Raw genomic sequence first — 17149 nt, 5'->3', positions numbered from 1 at the left:
ATAAAAATAAGTGTGAATCTCCCCTTTCAACAGGAAGAACTGTTGTTACAGCAGCTCTGTTTGTTGCTGCTGGTAAGGGATCAAAAGAAACTGTTTGACATTAGAAAATATTTCAAAAGAAATTACAAGAGACTAGCAAGTCAAACCAGAATAAACAAGGTTAAATTGAATGTCTGGGAATGTTGGCAGCCTCCTCGTGGACAGCACAGAAATTCGAGTGTGTGTGTGTGTGTGTGTGTGTGTGTGTGTGTGTGTGTGTGTGTGTGTGTGTGTGTGTGTGTGTGTGTATTGCATTGTGAGACTGCTTTGTGTACATAAGAGCTACTTGGCACAGCTCCATTACTGTGTAGCTATTTCTGGAAAATGATGTCATGCAGAGAAGTAGGCTCTGAGCTCAGTAGAAGATGACTCAGTGTTTGGACTAATTCAGGGCTGCGTGTGGCACTAAACCAGGATCTGATTTAGGACTGTAGCTGAATGCACTAGGTTACAGTAAATGGTAAACAATCCAACAGCAATTAGGTAATGAATTGCAGGCATATGCAGATTGTCATTAGTAAAGAAGCATAAAAATGGAGCTGGCTGGTGAGTATGACAGACGGTAGAGACCTGGCAGTAAACCAGAGGTGATTAAACAGTTGCTGTCCAGGAAAATTATGATGTGCCCCTCCCTCTTCGCTTTTCAGGAAAAAGTACAAGGTGGTAAACTAGCATAAATACAGGGAAAGGTTTAGGGGAAGAGCTGAAAAGGTTGAGAAATAGTCTGGTATTCAGTAATCATAAAGGTACAGCTTCCTTGCTGAACAGTGTGAGCTATCTGATGGAACACAAATAATCAGCAAGGGAGTGGGGCAGTGTAATGGGGAGTACAGGAGCACAATGAGGGAGTGCCTGGTTGTAACAGGGGAGTGCTGCTATATGAAGGGGGAGTGTTGGGACATAACGGAGATGTGCTGCGTTCTAATGAAGGAGTGCTGGGATGTAATAGGGTAATGCTGGAATATAATGGGGCATAGAGTGATGTAATGGGAGAGTGCTGTGATGTAAAAAGGGAGTACTGAGATATAACAGGTGAAGTGCTGAGGTGCAAAGGAACATGCTGTAGTATAAAGGGAAGAGATTAGATGCAATGGGAGCACTACAATATAACAGTTGAGTGCTTTGATATAAAGAGGGAGTGCTGCTGCAATGGAGAAAGAGAGTGTTAGGATGTAACAAGGGAGTATTGTATTCTAATGAGTGAGCATTGGGATGTAACAGAGAAGTACTGGAATATAATGGGGAAGTGCTAAAATGTAAATGGGGTTTTGGAATGTAATGGTGGAGGGCTAGGATGTAAAGAGGGTGCTGGCATGTAATGGTGGAGGGTGGGAATGTAAAAAGCGTGTTGCAATGTAATAAGAGAAGTGCTCAGAAGTAATGTAGAAGTGCTGTGTTCTAATGAGGGACTGCTGGGATGTAATGGGAAATGTTGTGATATAAATGGGGCAGTGCATGGATGTGCAAGCAGAGGGTTAGAATGTAATGGTTAAAGTCTTGAATGTAAAGGGGGGTGCTGCGGTGTAATAGGGAATGCTGGGATGTAATGAGGGAGTGTTGTGTTATGATGAGAGTGCTCAGATATAATGGGGAATGCTGGTGTATAACAGTGAAGAACTTAGACATAACAGAGGAGTGCTGAGATGTAATGGGGGAGTATTGTGCTGTGATGAGAGTGTACTGGGATATAATGAGGTGTGCTGAGGTGAAACAGGGGAGTAATAGGATGTAATGGCAGAGTGCTGGGATATACATGACAAGTGCTGGAATGTAATCACGAGTGCTGTGTTCTAATGTGGTGTACTGGAATATGGAAACAAGTGCTTGGGTGTAATAGGGAATACTGAAATGTAATGGGATGAAACGTAATGGGACTGAAGTTTTGGGATGTAACAGGGAAGTGCTGTGTTTTAATGTGGAAGTGCTGAGATGTAACATGGGAGTGCTGTGTTTTAGTGCGGAAGAGCTGGGATGTAACAGGGGAGTGCTGTGCTTTAATGTGGAAGGGCTGGGATGTAACAGAAGTGTACTGTGTTTTAGTGCGGAAGTGCTGGGATGTAACAGGGGAGTGCTGTCTTTTAATGTGGAAGTGCTGGGATGTAACAGGGGAGTCCTGTGTTTTAATGTGGAAGGGCTGGGATGTAACAGAGGAGTGCTGCGTTATAATGCAAAAGTGGTGGGATGTAACAAGGGAGTACTGGGTTTTAAAGGAGGAGTGCTGTGATGTAATGGGGAGTGGTCCAATGAGAGTGGTATAATGAGGGAATACCGGGGAATAACACAGGAGTGCTGGATGAAAAAGGGAAGTACTGAGGTGTAATTGTGGAGTGCTTAGATGTAATGCAGAGCCATGGGATGAGTGTAATACAAATTACTGGGAAGCGAAGAGGGAGTATGTGGGATGCAGCAAGAGACTGATGGGAAGTCATGGAAGTAAAGAGAGAGTGGGATGTAATGGGATAGTCCTGGAAAGTAAATCACAAGTACTAGGATATAGTGAAAGCAGGTTGTGATCTGACATAATATAGCTGGGATGTAATGTGAGAGAGTGCTGGGAAATAAGGTAATGTTGGAATGTAATGAAAGGGAGTTATGATTTAATGGGATATAGCTGGGATGTAACAGGGTGGTGGAGGACATATTGCAATACTGCTGATATATAATACAAGAGTGCAAAAATGTAATAGGAGAGACTTATGAAACACCCAAGGTGGGAGGGTTGTACTATATCAATATAAATTCCACAAGAGAATAACACCAAGGCACAAAATCTGAAACTGTGTATAAAGGAGAAAAGTTAAAACAAAACTAACAGTCTCTGTTTTATTTATTTCATTTTTTAATAACCAAGAATGGTGGATTAAATAATACTGTCAGATATAGGGGTACAAATACAAATCCCCTAAATATGAATCTTATAAAGATTCCTGTGATATTATCTTTGGTAGTGCAATGAATGCTTGGACATAACTTTACAAGATAAACCTCTCCCCCAAATGAAAGCATGGTCACAGATATTCCTCTCCTGTCTTTTCACATTTCATCCTTGAGGTTCAACAATAAAAGAAAACTTTGTAGCTGTTAAATCAGCTACCTCGCTCTCTCTCATCTCTCACTCTCTCTCTCTGTCTCTCTCTCTCTATATATATATGTCTCTCTCACTCTCTCTCTCTTTCCCTCTCAGTCTTTGTTTGCCCTGTTAAATTAGTCCCTGCAGAACACTTACATTGCTTGCACAGTAGCGGAAGTTAGTGACCTTCCTACCTCTAAACTTTTTAGTACAGGAATTCTGAACAAAGCTTAAACTAATTGGGGAAGGGGAAAGACCCAAAATTAGGGATAGATTTTAATTAATGCTCTTTTAAACTTAGGAAGCTGATAAAATAACAGATTTTTGCATTAGTATGCATTTTCTATAGGCTATAAAGCCAGTAACTCAAATATCTTTCACTGTCTAATCAATAAAAACTGTCTTTCGGCTTTTCCCGGTTAGGGGTCACCACAGCGGAACTCCGGTCCGCTAATGATTGTCAGTAGATTTCTACGTGCTGGCTTGCTGGGCCTAACGCACAACCTTCAACGAAGGAACGCCCATTCATGCATGTCAACACACAGAAGACACTCTGAGAATCGAACGTGCAACGTCTAACTGTGAGGCGACAACGCTACCGCAGCACCACCACCGCAGTTCACTGTCTAAATGTGTTGTTTTATAGAAAATCATTCACTGTCTAATCAATGATTTTCTATAAAACAACACATTTTATGCAGAATGCAAGAACAACGTCAGACAAAAATCTGGACATTCTGCAAAATTCTGGACAGTTGAGAGATATGGACCTGAATGTCTCTTTTTGGCCTGCCCATCCTCAGGGTCATCAATACTGAGCTGGTTTGAGCTTTAGAGCAGATGGTGGTAAACATTCAGTCCAGACAGGGTTCCTACTGGATATTTAATTCCTACTCAATGCCAGAACTCAAGAAGTGCTTTTCATGGGCTCATTCTGATGTTGCTTTGTGCTGCATTTATTTACGTTATAAATAGTACTGGCAGGAATAAACTGAGAAACAGTTGGAGTACCAAGTGCTTCAAAATAGTTACTGCTAAACAAAGACACCACTTATCCATGACAGAATCCTTCTTCAGCTGCGTTCATCCCTCATACTCTCTCTGCTTCTCATATTTTCCATCTGAAGTGATTTATTTTAGCTATCTGTCTATCTATAGTTAAAATGGTACGTAAACCAGATGAATCAACAAAAGTTTTTTACAGGCGGGATAAGCTCCTTCAGGGAGTACTTTACAGAAAACTGATATACTTAATTTGACCTTAACAACACTCAATCACTGGTCTCATGCATTGTATGGCCATATACAGTACAAAGAAATCTGATAATGAACTTGTTGCGCCTTATTATATGCTGTATCCAGCTGTATAACTGACACTTAAAATGCAGGCAGTGCTTCAGACATTCAGAGAACCATTCTAACCATCTCCCAGTGTCAGAAATGATGCTGGAGTTAACTGAGACTAATGGAGTAGGGGCAAGCCTCCCTGCACCCCCTGCAAATTATATATATATATATATATATATATATATATATATATATATATATATATATATATATATATATATATATATATATGTATATATATATATATATATATATATATATATATATATATATACCAACTCCGAGATCGCACTACAGTGAGGAAAAGGGTAAATTTCCTGATCCTCACTGTACTGCTATCTCCATTCAAAAGCTTCCAGTAAAACTCGATCATGTGGTCTTGAACATATGGAGTTTGAGTTTCTGAAAACTCGATCAACTGACAGGGACCCATAACTGCAATATAATTTATGGAGTTATCCTCTTTCTTCACAGATGTGCAACTATTGAATTAGTATATTTAATTTTGGGGTTTGTGTAGGTGTAGTTCCCGACTTAAAAGTATTTGTTTCATTTAAATCATTTTATTTAGTTGTTTTTGTGTTTTGATGAAAGACATGACTGATAAAACTTTCACGACGTATCTCATGTTGATTAAAGTCCATCTGCAATGTAAAGGAATATGCCATATATGTATATCTACGGTTCCCCTTCATAATATTGAATTACTAAATGCTCAAAAGTCAGTAACTCGAAATTATAAAGTCCAACCAACAAAAATCCCAAAACCCAGAAGCATGAAAACAAAAAACCCGGAACATACAGAACACATACACCACACAATACGCACACCATACAACCCACATAGCATAAACTACAAGCCCTGCACTACATGCATGCAGGGGGGCAAGCCCCCCCTGCACCCCCCACACACCCCTACTTATGTATTCTAACTCCGAGATTGCACTAATACACAAAACAAAAAAAAAACACAGACGTTTTAAACTGCCTCGCACACACACAAACACATCACACATAAACAGACACATCCAGCACTCACACTCATACTCCCTCCTCCCTACCCTAACTCACACGCACAACTTACAAAACACACACATACACTTACTTACCTTCACTTCCATAAAACATCCCAACTCACACACTTCCCGTCCTGTAGCTGACGTGCATAAGCGCAAATTTGAGATATTTGAATTCGCGCTTATGCAGATTTGCGCTTCTGCATTTTCAACTTTACAGTCTCGAGTTACTGAATTTTGAGCATTCAGTAATTCAGGATTGTGAAGGGGAACCATGTATACATACATACACACACACACACACACACACACACACACACACACACACACACACACACACACACAGACAAATATTTATGGGTGGGTGTCTATGGATGCAAATAAACAGGTAGTTGCGCACACTGGAAATCAGCAGAGCAACACTGGAGTAGAAATAAATAAATAAATATATTTTTATATATATATATATATATATATATATATACATGCACACAGACACACACACACGCGCATGCATGTGTGTGCATCTGTCAGTAGGTATGCATGTAAATGAACAGGCAGCTGAGCACATTGGAATTGAGCATAACAACTCTTGGCAATTAGCACAGAGGATAAATGCTATGAGCTGTTAATAAGCTGCTTCCAATGATACAGGGTTTGACTCCTTTGCCTGCTGTGTGACTTTCAACAATTTATTTAACCAGATATTGCTTTGGAGTAATTAGGAATTTGGGCTGCACTTCTTAATGGTCTTGTCAGTTGTATGTCTAGTAACCTAACCCACCTATGAATACACACACACACACACACACACACACACACACACACACACACACACACACACACACACAGCTTTATGTGTAGGGAGCACCACAAGTGACTGGGGAATAGAGATGAGTGAGCAGCTAATGGTCTGATTTTTTTTTCTGTGATAGTGGAGCAGCATATCATGATGTCAATGAAAAAGCAGATATGCAAACAGATGGACAGGCAAACACCTACAGTATAGAACTGCAGATAACAGCCAAAGCTAATCTCCAACAAGAAACAGAAGAATAAATTCAACATCTTGGAAAGACATTTCTGCTAATAACTGTATATTTAGTAGTATATTTAGTAACGAGTGAAGAAATTTAGAATGGAGTGGGGACATGATGTATAGTAGGTTTTACTAATGAGCAAAATGTACTTTGAGAATTGCAAATAGCAATGTGTTTTCTGTTATTAAAGGTCAAGCAAGAGCAAAAAAAAAACATACATTTTTGTAACTAATTACTGACTAGAAGAGGAAAAGTTTGAAAATGTGTACATTTATTTTTTATAGGTGACAAAAACACTGCTGTAGTAGAGGTCTCATTGTTTGCTGAGTTTACTCAGCCATGCAAAGTGGAATAAATAATTTATATTACTCTTAGGTGTGTATTCAGATGTTATTTCTACTTCAAACAAATCAAAAAAGAGCTTCTACTAATAAAAGCAGCTGAGTCCAAACAATAGATGGTGATGCCATAATCACCCATGCTTTGTTTAAAAGTGCTGTAAAATCACACAGAAAGAAAAGCAAGTCATTTAAACAATTATTCTGAAGAAAGAGCCTTGCCATGATGTAAATTAAATATGCCACTTGATAAAATGTCAAATTTATGTTCTGACTCTAGAGTTTGAGTACGACTGACCTCATTTTGACTATTTCATAAAGACATTTGTAGTCTCCAAGCTGAGCTGTATCCTGCTCAACCCATCTGTGAATAAAAGATGACCCACACCAGTGAGAAGTTTCATGATGTTTACTGTTGTCTGAAGTACACTGTATCCTGCTCAACCCATTTGTGAATAAAAGACGATCCACAACAGAGAGAAGTTTCATGATGTTTACTGTTGCCTGAAGTACACAAAGAGGTTGTAACGCCCAATAATCAAGGACCCACAATCCTCACCACTAACACCAGTGAGGGATGTCCACATTGGGAAGGATAACAAATACACACACAGTAAAATGCAATTTCCCTTAAGAGCACACAGAAATCACAGTCAGTCTGGGGCTGGTTTCTCCCTTTCTCTCCAGATCCCCAATAAAACTCCCCAATGGCACAGCTATAGGGTGCAAATATCAGCCTAGTGATCAAGCTAAAACATCCAGCACCCTCTCTGTCCAACCAGTGCTTCATGTCCCTGCCCAAGTAGCTGACACTCACACACACACACACACACACACACACACACACACACACACACACACACACACACACACACACACACACACACACATTTTAAGATATAAGTTATATACAAACACGCAGACACTCCTGGGGAAGGCTGGCACATGTTCTCCAGCTATGCCCCTTTCTGCCAGTCTATAAGGTAGTACCAGCTGCCACCAACCACTAATATCAGCTACTAAAAAGGCTCTTACCAAAGGGTGTCCAATTATTACTGTGCAATATCATTATTCAATTAGTAAGTGTGACGAACAGCAAGGCTTATTTGGAGTGGCTTTGTACAGTATCATTATATACATGCAATGTACTCTTGAGTTTAGATTATCTCTACACAAAACAGCCACAGTTGAAATTTTTAAAAATATTTAATAATAAATAATAAAAACACAAGACAAATCTTCTCAATTCAACACAGTGCTAGTCAAATAGTCTGACATAAATATAAAAAACAGCTAGACTAAATCTGACTAAATTCCTATTTAACTCTAAGAGCAATTACAGTTCTAAATATATATATATATATATATGTGTGTGTGTGTGTGTGTGTGTGTGTGTGTGTATATATATATATATATATATATATATATATATATATATATATATTTACCAAATTCACCTACCAAATTCAGCTTCCTAATACTTGATAAAGTCACTAGTTTCAGCGAGGAGTCCAGTACCCCACTAGAAGTAAGGGAACTAAAATGGCAGATAGACCTGGGGATGGACTCACACCCAGAACTAAATGGCAACTTGAATATTAAATGGTTACTGAGATGGATCCTATGAAAAAAGCCAACTAACCCTTGGTCCCTCCTCTAACCAGGTACACAATAGCTAAGCTAACCAGCAAAGCAATAAAGTATGACATCAACTGTTTAATTTAAATATCTGTACAAATAGACCAAAAAATGCCTCCTCTAACAGATTTCTGAAGAAGTTCAACATGTAATAATAAACAAGCGAACAAAAGCGTTCAAATCTGAAAACAGGCTCTTGTGTGGTTCTTCATACTTGATCACCCAGGTTTTTTCATCGTGCATTAGTTATTTTTATTCCAGGGAGATAGCAACTCAACCAATATATATATATATATATATATATATATATATATATATATATATATACACACACACACACACACACACACACACACACACACACACATATACATGTATATGTGTGTGTGTGTGTGTGTGTGTGTGTGTGTGTGTGTGTGTGTGTGTGTGTGTGTGTGTGTGTGTGTGTGTGTCTGTATACTGTGGCAAAGGGAGATACTGCTGGCACAGCTATCTGGAATTTTGTAAATAATTATATGTCATTGGTGAACATCGAAATGATTTGTGTAAGATGTTTGTGTTACACCTGTTTTAGAACTGTATATTATGTGTATATCAAACTTGTTTGTAGAGATGTGTGTGTTGAAAAGGGTTTGAAAAGTACTGAGCTTAAAAATGTGTCCACAGTGTGCCCTGGTGGAAGAGAACAGAAATGTACTTTATTGTAACTGTTTAAATGTATATATTTTAACAGTGGAAACTGAAGCCCAGAAGGTTAACCTCAGTCTAGTAAATTTCAGAAACATAGCTTAAATTCAATTACTTTATGGCAGCAATGAGACACAATGTCTGTGCTGAGAAGGTTTCTGTATTGTCTTGGAAGTGTTTTATTGTTTTATGACTTCCAGCATCTATCAAAGATCGAGGAAATGCCCTTGTCTATGTATTTTCACAGGTAGATGCTAAATACTGCCAGATTCCAGCAGTGGGAGTTTCAGTGGTGAGATGGTCAGATGACAAGACATGATGTCATTCTGCAAGCTATCTCAGCAGTTATATTTGAGATATTAATTTAAGAAGTATCTGAGTGAGATAGAGTATTCTGTATTCTGTGTTTGACCTGACAGCATCAGCTGGAAGATCCGTTCACCACATCTGCCTTACTCTGTAGTAAGTAAGTTCTTAGGTTATAGTAATTATCTTAGATATAGTCAGGAATATAGCAAAGCGTAGCTTAGATATTTTTCTTTATTTATTTGAGACTGTTCTGTAATGTTGTTTTAAATATTTCCTGTGATTTTGAACTCTGATGTCACTGTAAATATATATATATTTAGTACAGTCTTGTTCTTTTATTATTTATTATTAAATATATTTAAACATTTCATTGTGGCTGATCTTCGTAGGGATATTTAAGTTCAGAAATTACTTGCAAATTTATTTGGTGACACTGTGAGCTACTCCTAATAGCCTTGTTCTTGGTCAAACTACCCTTTGTATTAATAGTAACATTATACAGTAATATTGGACACTCTTTGTTAAGGGTCTTAAAGTAGCCAATAAGGGGTTCTAGTGGCAGTGAAAACTACCTTATAGTCTGGGCAGACAGGAGCATAGCTAAGAATCCTGTGCCAGCCTTTCCGAGGTGTGTGTGTGTGTGTGTGTGTGTGTGTGTGTGTGTGTGTGTGTGTGTGTGTGTGTGTGTGTGTGTGTGTAAAACAACTATTCAAGAATGTATGTGTCAGCTACTTGAGCAGGTACACGAAGCACTGGTTGGACAGAGAGAGCATTGGAGGACTTGGCTTGGAACCCTAGCTAAGGACTCAGCTTTATAGCTGTGCCAGTGGGGTGTCTTATTGGGGATCTGGAACAGGAGGGAGAAACCAGCCCTGGACTGACTGTGGTCTCTGTGTGTTCTTAAGGGAAATTGCCCTTGATGCAGAAAGCTGCATCTGGAAATATTGTGTGTGCACTTGTCATCCTCCCAGTGTACATCCCCCACTGGTGCCAGTGGTGAGGATTGAGGCTCTTTGATTACCAGTCCAGTGGTGGGGCATCACAATACATACACTCACGCACACACATACACATTACACTTGTAGGATTATTCATCATGACAGATTGATGCCCTTTCAAATCTTTCAGATGCAAACCATCAAGAACATATTTTTAAATCTTGAATGCAGTTTTATTTGGTCTATGATGAAATCAATAAATGTCATATTCCTTTACAGGGGATAAGTCTGCTTGAGCACTCAGCATGGCAGGTTTTGACCCACATATCCTTTAATTAAATATACCAGTTCCACAGTAATGCAAAGAAAGGGCAAGCATTTTCAACGCAAAAATCCCATCCCACTGCAGTCATCACAACTTCATATGTCATAAAATGTAACTCTGCAGCAGAATGTATTGCTAAATATCCCCTCAGTGTTGCATCCTCTTACACTCAGTCACTATCTTCTTTCATAGAGCAGAGACTGCGATCACTACATCTGACCTTGATACTGCAGGAGCTCTGCCACAAGACCCTACCCCTACAAGTTTACTGTGAATTTTGTCATTGCATAATAGCCTATGGTCACTACATCTGAGCTGGATACTGCAGGAGCTGTACCACAAGACCCTACTCCTACAAGTTTACTGAGAATTTTGCCATTATATACTAGCCTGTGCTCACTACATCTGAGATGGACACTGCAGGAGCTCTGCCACAAGGGTCTATCCTACAAGTTTACTCAAAATGTTGTCACTGCATAATTTTAGCACATTTATCATGAAGAACCTTGCTGTATATTGACTTTAATCAGTCAAATAAATGCCTGCTCTGTGATTGAAAAAAAATATGTGCACTCTAAGGACCTCTTACTAGTTGGCTACTGTCCCCTTTTTCTTGGCCAGTAGACTACACTGCATATGTAAGTTATTTAGCCTCAGGAAATGACAGCACCAGTTTTACTTCTAATCTCTTTGTTAATCACTTTGTACTGGCTCTAAACTAATTGCTCTCGGTTATAATTTGACCTGAGGGTGAGAAACCTGCAACTAAAACTGCACTTGTCAGTACTTATCTCCTCCCCACACTTCTTTATGGTGCTCCCATCTTTACTAACCTCCAGGCTTCTCAAAAATTAAGACTTGAACAATGCTATAACAAAGTTGCTAAATTTGCTGAAAATACCCCATTTCAGAACCCCCCCCCCCCCCACTGTATAGCACTAAAAAGCCTAAATTGGTTAGAACTACTTCATTAACTAACATATACACAGCTTCTTACTACCTGTAAACATATCTAACATCCATCTGCCTGTCCAGCACTAAAAAAAAAAACATTCTACACATCTATGTACCCAGTAGGTCATTGTGAACCAGTGACCAAAAACTCCTGTCTATCTACAAACCTATCAAATCTGTTGGGCATTGTGTGTTCTTATACAAGGTTGCTAAAGCCTGGAACTCCTTACCTGTATCCATCAGGTCAATAGCCTCCCTCCCATCTTTCAAAACCACACTGAAAGATTTCCTAGCTAAAATTTGGCTTTGTTCTTGTTCAAAACCAGGATAAACTGTATCCCTAAATGTGGACAGGTACCTTTTCATTCCTTATAACTCTTTACTCTCCCTTCTTCACTTACTTCCTTGCAGCTATCAAATTCTCTTCCTTGACTTTCTCTCTAAATATACCATAACCCTGTTTTTCCCTCACTTCATATTGCTATTCCTGTTTGTATTAGACTATCTTACCTTTAATTTCTCTACAAACTGTCTAAAATTTCTATAAATACTACTGCACCACATATACATGATGGTACATGTCTATGTAAAAAAAAAGTTACTTGTAATCACATTACTGTACTGTACTTATACTGTATTTCTTGCATTTATCCATTATTCACTGTATCTCTGCAACTTATGTATAATATGTATAATTCTGTATATGAGCATGAAACTTTTACTATAATTTGTGTATACTGAAGCTCTGTATGTGCTTGTAATATTTGTAATGTAAATTGTCTTTATTGGAGCTTTTTTCCATGGGTCTCCACTTAAAATGGGCTACTAGCCCAGTTGGACTAAACCGGTTAACAAATGTCAAATAAATAAATAAATATTAAATGATTGTCATATAATTTGTATCAATTAGTAACCAGTGTCTTTATAGTATCACTAATTTGTTATAATTATTTAAACTGCAGATATTTTTGTTTTATTTTTGAAGATTGTAAAATTAATATTCTTAAAATGTTTCGTAATAATTTGGAGCTTTTCTCCCCAGGCCTCCACTGAAAATGGTCTTCAACCCAGTCTGACTTTCCTGGTAATCAAATGTCAATAAATAAATAAATAAACTCCATTGGATGTTCAGAGCATTATACAGTAATCACAAACACTCCCATTCGACCATGTCATTAACCAGTCCACCAAAATGGAGCACATTTTTATAGAAATCCCTTAAAATACTGAAAGTTCACTGAAAGTAACATTGCTTTAGTGGCTGACTGAAAAAAACAGCACTCACTACAGGGACAATCACACACACACACACACACACACACACACACACACACACACACACACACATACACACACACACTGCAAAGTGTACAACCAGATGGTCAACTAATAGTGTTCAAGCTATTTATGAAAAAACACTCAAACGGCAAAATCCAGCACAATTCAATAAAACTCGCAACAGACCCAGGCTTTCACCAGGAAGACTGTATCAAAGTGCTGGTGTTTTATATACATATGCATTTTATTTATTTATTCATTTATTTATTTCCATTTGTGTATGGGAAGTCTTACTGGGCAAATAAAACCCTTTTCAGTGGAGGCCCAGGGAGAAAAGCTCCATGAGATATAGTATCAGTAGTATATATACAACATACTCCAGGCTGACCACACACTATTTCTGCCTGTCTCCACACTCTCTCTGTCCTGCGTTTCTTCTTCTTAGTGTACCAAACCCTGCATGCCAAGCACTGACTATGCTTCTCTCGCTTCACTCACTTCCTTTTCTCCTTTTTATCTGATTCTCATCTCACGTTTCCTTAACCACCCTGACCTCACTCTCGCTCCTTTTCTTCCCCTTTATCCTACTTTCTGTTATTACTACATCTGGAATACCATAGTTACTTACTGCAGCATATCCTTGTCTGGACAAGACTTATTTATACCTGTATGATATTTTTTGTATTCATAACACCATCTAGCAGCTGATTCCTGTTTCTTACAAGAATTGTCATTACTGCCTACTATGTGGTATCATCAATGTCTAACTAGTATATAACACTATGTGTAATTGTATTCACAGTGAATACTGCATATAGTTTAAGTATTTAATAGGATTTGACTTGTATACTGCACATTATTGTATAGTATTCATTACCTTGTTAACTCTGTTGCTCTGTTGCACTACATATCTCTTTAATATTGCTCATGTTAGTCAGCTTTCATCTCTGTTATATTTTTGAACAGTTGGTCAGTCCCGGTAAACAAATGTAAAATAAAATAAATAAATACAGCATACTCAGGTATCATTTAGCAGCACTACATACAAAGATCGGGTCTATAATCAAAGAATCTCTTCTTCGAACACAATAATCGGCACATATACAGTGAAAGCTGAAAACTGTGAACAGCCATTTCCTCAAATTTTTTCCTCGGGAAAAAATTCAGTTGGCCATTATCGGGAATCGCCCTTTTCTTCGATGTAGAGTTATCTTGGAGTCGGTATATTTAGTTAGGGGGGTATGGGGGCGAAGCCCCCCACTTGATTAGTGTTTTAAAGTGTGTTTTTTATTTTACGACCACGTGAATATTTTCCCGAGGAAAAAATTCAAGGACGTGTCCGTTCGCGGTTTACAGCATTTGCTGTATGTGTCGATTATTATGTGTTCGAAGAAGAGATTCTTCGATCACATAATATAGACCCGCAAAGATCCATGAGAACTATTTACATTTATACTTGTACAACATAGAGTGTGTCCAGGTAACATTAGCAGAATTACATACGAAGGGAGGTTAAAAAAGCAGACAATTTCTAAAACTAAACAAGTATATTTTGCAGTAACATAATCAACACTGCGTGCAGTTCAGCAGTAGTACATTAGGTCAGATATAATTACTTGCAATTTGTAGAACACTACATAGGAAAGGTAGTTAAGGAATAATTTAACCTGAAAAAAGTAGGGGTACTGCCAGGAGAAAAGTAAGTTGTGTTTTAATTTATTTTTGAATATATGTGCATTACTGAGTAGCCTGACTTGAGGGGGAATTTAGTTCCAGGATTTTGAGATACAAGTGGACTAAAGAGAGTTTCTTGTTTTGTTGTGAGTTTTGTGAATTGAGAGGAGGTGTTTGTTAATAGAGCGGAGAGTTCTATTAGTGGAGTAGTGTTGTAGTATACCACTTAAGGCAGGGCACTTTTCAGCATCAAAGAATAATCTGAGGGCAAATTGAAGATGAGAGATGAGGTAGCTAAAACAACTTCAGGTGCCAGAGGGCATAATAGTAATGTGTTAAGTATGACTTGTTGAAAGCAAATTTAGCTATTTTATTATAACATTGTAATTTAGTTGTCAGGTTGTACTAAGTGAATGTCAGTCTCAAACACACGTCAACCAGCAGTTTTGTCGACCAGAGGTTGACATTAAATAGACTTTTGATTATTTTAAGAAATATTTGTCTATATTTTTATATAGAAATATATATATATATATATATATATATATATATATATATATATATATATATATGTATATAAAATCTCAAATTTCAGTATTTCGCGACCATAAAGGTGAAACCTTCAAATACGAACCTTCACAATCCCGAAACTACAAACCTGAACACACAGCATATACCACACCACACATAAACCACAGCACCTATGCTACAAAACAAATAAACACACAAAAACAAAACACCACACATCCACATACCTACACTAAACATAAGCAGAGGGGCAAGCAACCCTGCACCCCCCATGGGGGGGGCTGCACCCCTCCACACCCCCTTAGTTATACATACTAACTCTGAGATCGCACAAACAGTAAAAGACAGTACACTCACACCCAGACATCAAAACAGTCCCCACACACACATACATACACACACACACACACACACACACACACACACACACACACACACACACAAACACACACACACACGCGTGCGCACATCACACAGACAAACACCAACACATCCAACAATTACACACTCATATGTTCACCTTCCTACCCTAACCCACACATACAACTTACAAACAATCTCACATACACTCAAACTCCCACCCAAAACCCTTACAAAACACTCACTTACCTTAGATTCCACGTAAATCCATACACTACGCCAAACAACATCCAAACCAAACAGTGCACATCACATAACGTAAAGCCATAACTGCGAATTCGAAATATTCAAATTCACGATTATGAACTTTCAACATTTTAATAATTCGTAATTATGGTCACGAAATACTGAAATTTGAGATTTCAGTATTTTGTGATTATAAAGGGGAAATATATATATATATATATATATATATATATATATATATATATATATATGTTCATAGGTTCATAGGATGGTACTAGGCTATCAGCCCTAGGGCCTATACAAGCCTAGCCATAACAATTCCCTGGCTATTTCTTCCCACATTATTTACTTTCCTGGACCCCTGTCTAGCAGGGCAACTGACGTGATCCCTGGGGTGAATTTCCTCTTTTGGCTTTTCCCGGTTAGGGGTCGCCACAGTGGAACTCCAGTCCGCTCATGATTGGCAGTGGATTTTACGGTGCCGAGTTGCCAGCCCGATGCCCAACCTTCAACGAAGGCACACCCATTCACGCTCGCACCTACCTACATGCCTTTAACGTCACTTGACCGCAGGGAGTGCATGCAAACTCCACACAGAAGGCAATCCAGCCGAGAATCGAATGGGAGAATCTCTTGCTGTGAGGTGACAATGTTAACCGCTTCACCACCGCGGCTTAATATAGTTCATTAATAATCTTTTAGTGTATCACTGTGAAACAGCATCATTGCACTTTAAATAGCTTTTTACATTTACAAGTAACATTTTAAATCGATATCCTGAGGTGAGTATACTTGTAAATCTAATATTTTTCTCCTTCCCTTCTTTCTGGCTTGCAAAGGCAATTTTGAATTCCGAAAACGTTTCTGTGACTCACCTAATCTTTTTGTTGGTGTCAGATGTGTAGGACATTATCTCTGAGCTCGGCCAGTGGCCTCTCTGGCTCCATCATACAAAGTAATTGTTTGGGCAGAGTCTCTTACCCACTACTCAGTAACATCAATATGGCAGTCATTTGGTATGTGTGTACAGAGACTGATATTCTTAGTTAATGGCAAACAGTCTGAAGGAACCACCATAGATCTGGAAATCCCTCTGTGCCCATCCATTATAGTCAATGCCTACCTGACAGTCATTCCATGGTCATTATAATCACCCATCCATCTGTGAACATCCTGGTTACCCACCCACCCATCTATGGACTACCTGATTATCCATCTGTGCCCATCCTGGTCATCCATCCATCTGTTAACATCTTGGTCATGCATCCCTTTGTGAACATATTAGTCACCCATCTATCTGTGAACATCCTGGTCACCCATCTCTAGACATCATGGTCACCCACCCATTGATGAAATCCCTGG

The sequence above is a fragment of the Protopterus annectens genome, chromosome 1.part1 (assembly GCF_019279795.1).
Source record: "Protopterus annectens isolate FY-2018-M chromosome 1.part1, PAN1.0, whole genome shotgun sequence".
In the NCBI taxonomy this organism is placed as follows: domain Eukaryota; kingdom Metazoa; phylum Chordata; order Ceratodontiformes; family Protopteridae; genus Protopterus; species Protopterus annectens.
Note: the sequence above shows the minus strand (reverse complement) of the source record.